The 6,000-nt window shown below is 52.0% G+C and overlaps 1 long non-coding RNA gene across 1 annotated transcript in view; it reads left to right on the top strand.

Moving 5' to 3' along the window:
- Window positions 1-5,745, top strand: part of LOC136538405 (uncharacterized) — a 29,145-nt gene extending 23,400 nt beyond the window's left edge. The window contains exon 6 of the long non-coding RNA XR_010779328.1: window positions 5,243-5,745. This is a non-coding gene — a long non-coding RNA (uncharacterized lncRNA). The remainder of the gene's footprint in view (window positions 1-5,242) is intronic.
- The last annotated feature ends 255 nt before the right edge of the window (window positions 5,746-6,000 follow it).

The following is a 6,000-nucleotide window of genomic DNA, read 5'->3' on the forward strand; positions in this document are numbered from 1 at the left end:
GAGGTAGGTGTAGTTGGGACAGCCATGAACTTCGCGTAACACGGTCGCCCCAAAATGGTGTTGTAGACCGGGGGGAACCCGACTACCTCGAAGGTGAGGGTCTCTATCCTATAGTTGGATAGATTCCCTAAGGTGATGGGCAGGTTGATCTGCCCAATCTGTATGGCCTGCTTTCCTAGCATGATGTTGTGGAAAGGTGCACTGGTCAGCCGGATGTGCGATCGATTGATGCCCATGGCATCAAGTGTCTTTGCGTACATGATGTTGAGGCCACTGCCCCTATCCATTAGTACCTTAGTGAGCCGCTTTGTGCCGACGATAGGGTCAACCACGAGCTGGTACATGCCCTGGGTGTGTGACGCTATCCGGGTGGTCGGATCGGTCGAAGGTTATGGGAGACCCTGACCATTTGAGGAAAGCGGGCGTGGCAAGCTCGGCTTCATAGATCTCTCAGCGCGTGAGCTTCTATCGGTGCTTGGAGCCATATGCCTTTGGCCCACCAAAGATCATGAGGCAGCCATCCGGCAACAGAAAGCCACCATCCTTCTCTCCGGCGGCGTTAGCTTCTGCCTTGGGCTTCTTCTTCTGCTCCCATTTCTTGGAGCCGCCGATGAAGAAATGATTCATGAGGGAGCAATCCTCGTACATGTGTTTGATAGGGAAGGCATGGTTTGGGCATGGCCCCTCGAGCAGCTTGTCGAAGTGATCGAGGGTGCCCTCGGTTGGCGCTCGACCGACTTTTGGCTCGGCGACGGCCATGAGCGAGCCCCCACGTCATTTCTGATTCTTCTTCTTATTCGAACGGTCGGAGGGGCCTTTGTTGGCATCCTCGTACCACTTCGCCTTGCCTCTAGAGCGATCGAAAATTGCTCCAACCGCCTCCTCATCGAAAGCATGGTTGGTCATGATGTCGAGGAGTTCCTTGGTAGTCTGTGGGCCCTTACGTCCCAACTTATGGACCAGGGACTCATAGGTGGTCCCTAATAGGAAGGCTCCTATGACATCGGCATCGAGGACATTGGGGAGCTTGTTGCACTACCAAGAGAAGCATCGAATGTACTCGTGGAGAGTCTCTCCTGACTTCTATCGGTAGTTCTTCAAGTCCTAGGGGTTCCTAGGGCGCTCATAAGTGCCCTGGAAGTTCCCCATGAAGATTTGTTTTAGGTCCGCCCAACTCTAAACATAGTTGGATGGAAGGTGCTCTAGCCATGTTTGCACCTAGTCATCCAGGAACAAGGGGAGATTGCGGATGATGAAGTCATCACTGACCGCCCCGCCAGCTCGGCATGCGAGCTAGTAGTCCTTGAGCCACAAGCTAGGCGTTGTTTCCTCGAAGTACTTCTAGATGTTAGTCGGTGGGTGGTATCAGGGCAGGAGCACCGCCTTGAGGATATGCCAACCAAAGGGCTAGGGCCCCGTTGGTTTGGGGCTATGACTCTAGTCCTCCTCACGGTCGTAGCATCCACCCCGTCGAAGGTGGTAACCGCAGCTGGCTCCCTCCCTTGCATCACTGCGGGTACGCCGGTGGGCATTGAGGGTGTCGTGCACGTCATGGTTGTGGCTGAGACGCTCCTGCACCAGAACCATGATGCGTGGCCTACCATCATGTGGTGCCTAATGGACTGATGCATCCTTGTTGGGTCACACTGAGGGCATGCGCTGGCTGGCATCGATCTCTCAGCCTACTGTGCAGCCACACGCTCAAGCAGCATGTGAATCTCATGATGGGCCCATCGATCCTCGGGCGTTGTAAGCCCCAGAAGCCCCCTGGGCAAGGCTGCCGCAACAGTGATGTTCTAGCTAGCCCAGGCAAAGTGCAGGAGCACTTGATCATCCTCGACTATCCTCTGGTTCCTATCATGGGCCATGGTATGTGCGCGCCCCCCATCTCTGTGGTGCTCAATCTCGTGATCGAGTTCCACACATTCCTGCTTGAGTTGGAGTCATGCTTCCTCAAGCTCTAGGTGCCAAGCCTTTAGCTGCTCCACCCGTAGGCAGGGTGAAGCTCCTGCATCCCCCTCGACCTCATCGTCAAGGTCATTAATCGGGGTAGCCTCCTCCTCATGGATGCTTTCGACGTGTCCCTCGGGGGTACCTGTCTTGAAGCATTCACAAGAAGGGTGATGGCTACCCCTACTGGAGTCAGAGCCAGAGGGTGACTCTAGTTCCTCTGCGAGGAGGTCATGGAAAGACTCTGCGACATGTTCGATCACACCCACAAACTCGTCATTCGTGGGGGATGGAATCATGCGTTACACCACAAGGTGGCCAACAGTCTCTGTGGCATTGCGGAGACCAAATAGGAGCACTATTGGGGCACTCCAGATGAGGTATTCCGAGGAGAGCGGCTCTCCCCCGGTAAGTTGCGCCGTGATGTTGGCAAACGAGAAGGTGAGGTGGCGCAGGCCCTCCCGAGATGGTTGGGGTCCTAGGAAGACGTTGAGCTGATGCTCCAACCTCTCGTAGTCAAAGTCGAGGAGCTGGCCGCTCTCGGGGGCGCGGGCCTCCGGCGCACGTAGCCGCAGCTCCTCGAGCGCCTCGGTGATCGCGTCAAGGCCAGCGGAGTGGAGGGGTTGAACGATGATGGGTGCCCACGCCAGCTCTCCCTCCACTGGGAGAATGAAGTCTAGGTCCTCGAAGCGCACGTGTGCGCCCGAGACCCAGCTGATGTCGTGACTAGCCATCTAAGGCCTGGTGTTGATGTTGAGATGCGCAAAAGGTCCCTACCTAGCGCGCCAACTGTAGGTGTTTTGAGTAAATTTGTATATTGCATGTCTAACCCAGATGGTGTGCTTAGAGGACACAAGGATTATACTAGTTCGGATCGAATGTCCCTACGTCTAGTTTTGGGCTGCTCGTGTTACCAGCACTGAGTTTGTAGTAGGGGGTTACAAACTGGCGAGAGAGGGAAGAGCACCCAAGATTCTCTGGTTCGATTGCTCGATGTTTCTACTGCTCGATCTATCAGACGATCGATCCCCTGAACGGTGCCCTGCCTTCCCTTTTATAGACTAAGGGGAGAGAATAGGATACCAGAGACCGAGAGAAGGGAAGAGGGAAAAAGAAAGAGAAATAAGGCTCCCGGGGGTGTGCCGTCCTCCTCTTCACGTGGGTCCCGCTGACCCGGTAGATCATGGTGGCAGCGGCGTCGCACCGGGGTCCTGTTGGCCGCTGCAGCATGCGTGTGGGCGTCGTGCATCGTTCTTGTCTTCCATCCCATCCGAGCGGACGGAATGGTCAAAGGGTCCCCTGACAGAGGCTATACAGGGGGTTGGTGGTACAGTGCCAGTCAACTGACATTGGTTAACTGACGTTGGACGGTGGTCAGGCAGGGCGTTGGCAGCACAGTGCTGGCCTGTTGACGCGGTGGGCGACGTGTGTCTCCCAGCATGGCCTGATGCAACCGCAAGTCGCATCAGGACGCGCCTGAGACGTGCTCCCGAGCGTGCGCCTCCACACCGTAGGGGTTGAAGCGGTTCGGGTCCCACCCTAGGGCCACTACTTTTGTCTGGTAGCAAATCCGACCCCCAGGGAACGGGCGAGGTGGAAATCTCGCCCTGGGGGCCGGGCGAGACATAATCCGACCCTCGGGGGTCGGACAAGGTGGAGCCCTCCCTGTGGGATCAGACGAGTCAGAGCCCGCGTCCTGGGGTCAGAGGAGTCGGAGCCCACGCCTTGGGGTCAGACGAGGTGGAAACCTCGTCCTCGGAGTCGGAGCCCACGCCTTGGGGTCGGACGAGGCGGAAACCTCGTCCTCGGAGTCGGACAAGGTGTGGCCTGGCCCCTGGGGATCGGATGAGGCCGCAGTTACGTCCTTAACCATCGGATGAGCCGACGTGACGCTCTTAAATCCTTTGGCTCGGATACCCGGATATTGATATCTGACAATTTGTTTTTAGTTTATTTTGTAAAATGTTTAATCATCCCTAGAAAAATAAATACCACTACTCAAATTAATTCAAACAAAGCCAAATAAATTCTAATTTTCAGAATTTGAAATTTAGGGTGTTACAGCTATGTAGTCTATATTTCGGTATTTTCAGCCAAAATAGTCCCACATCAGCTCTTTTATTCGGTGTTCTAAAATAACAAGTATGCTATCCCGGAATCCTCGCTCGCTGAATATAGCATGCCATCGTGGCTCGCCATCCGCTTCTACTGTGCACCCCATGGAGCCTTTTTCCCGCGAGTATGTTTGTCCCGTAGAGCCCCTTGACAGCTAAATATAGCATGGAGTTATCTATTTTAGAAAGGTTCTTGGAGTTATCTATTTTTAGAAGGAGTTTTTTTATTTTAGAGAATAGCTAAATCGTTGATTTAGCCATCTAATTTTACAAACTCTTTTTGAGTTGCTCTTACAAAGTCAGATAGCACATCTGTTGGAGTCTACTTTTTGCAATACAAATTCTTAAATAGCCTCCACAACAAGAATAGCCAAGCTGTTGGAGTTGCTCTTATACTTGCAGCTTAGGAATGACAAGCTCATGAATTAAATTAAAATACTCCCTCCATTCTCTTTTATAAAGCATAGTATGACATGACACGGTTTTCCAAATTACACTTTAACCATCTATTTATTTTATTTTTTATTATTTATACTTATAATTTTATGATAATTTTGGTAGTAAATTTAATTATAATCTAACCATATCAAGTTTGTGTTATAATAATTAAAAATTATTAGTTAAATTATTGGTCAAAGATTTTGAAGTTTGAATTTTGATATGCGTGTGCGTCTTATGTAAAAGAGAATGGAGGTAGTAGTCACATAAGAGAAGAATTGGATCTTAGGATTAGCTTGATTGTCGGAGGTCAATGCCATTAGGGTAAGCTGAAGTTTGCAATGCATAACACAACCATGAAGACCGCTCGGTGGTGATCGACATTGTCATGTAAGTGGTCACAGCGTGATGAATAGGGCAACGACCTTCCCATAACTAATAACACTAGCATGATCCTCGCCAACGTGCTGAGCTCCATGCCCTAGGCATGATAACAGCGGTGGCTGCAAAGACTAGGACCAAGTGCTTGGGCATACGGTGTCTCTGTGTCTGCTAGGACTCCAACCAAGCCCTGGCCATGGCGGTAGGCAATACACCGTCCAACATGCCCTGCTGCTCGCGCGCACGGTCCTCCTCTCGTGCATCCAAGAACTTCAACTTGAACATCCCCGGGCACACCTCCCTCCTCAATTGATGCTGTCAAAGACCGTCCTCACATCCTACATGGCTGTGGGCGCCAGGTCCGCTAACTCAAAGAAGAAGCCCTCCAAGTCGTGCCCTGCCGCCGCAGCGGGACCAACACTTCATCATGGCGGAGGCGCAACGTTGGGATAGTGGGAAACAGCGGTGGATGGAAAATCGACTTCGATGTGATTGGCGACGCTTGTTGGATAACTCAGGCTTGGTCATTGCTCCTATTTTTAGCTGTTGTATTAGTGAGAGCCTGATCAAGGCGCGTAAGTAGCAGCCAGATGCATGCACTGATGAATTCGTCCATGGGATGGCGCGGACAGGTAGGGTTTTGTGTGGACCGCGAAGTGAGTGGCTGTGGTGGCTTCGGCCTTGTAATCTGCATTGTATATATCGCAGCCAATAGAATCAGAATAGCTGTGTGAGTTACAACACCAAAAGCCATTGTGTCTCCACTGTGTTTGTGTGTGTGCGTTCACCAATTTCGGCCATCTTTCTCGTCTCCCGCGGCGGGGGCCGGTGAGCGAGAGACAACAAGTATTCTGATACCAGTTGTAGTCCTTAACTCGCTGGCGACGCTTGCCGGAGACGGAGAAGAAGATCCTTGGATCACCGAACACACACACAACTCAACGCAAGAACTACTGGAGAACACAATGAGTTTGGTTACCAATGTCGTAGCTTTTCATACTCTATTTGATTCAGATATATACACGATCACAATGGCTCAAGGCCACACATCACAGCACCATTCTTTCCTACTTGACCGTGCCATCCCATGACCGAAAGCTTGGCTCACCCTAATCAC

The sequence above is a fragment of the Miscanthus floridulus genome, chromosome 2 (assembly GCF_019320115.1).
Source record: "Miscanthus floridulus cultivar M001 chromosome 2, ASM1932011v1, whole genome shotgun sequence".
Taxonomy (NCBI): domain Eukaryota; kingdom Viridiplantae; phylum Streptophyta; class Magnoliopsida; order Poales; family Poaceae; genus Miscanthus; species Miscanthus floridulus.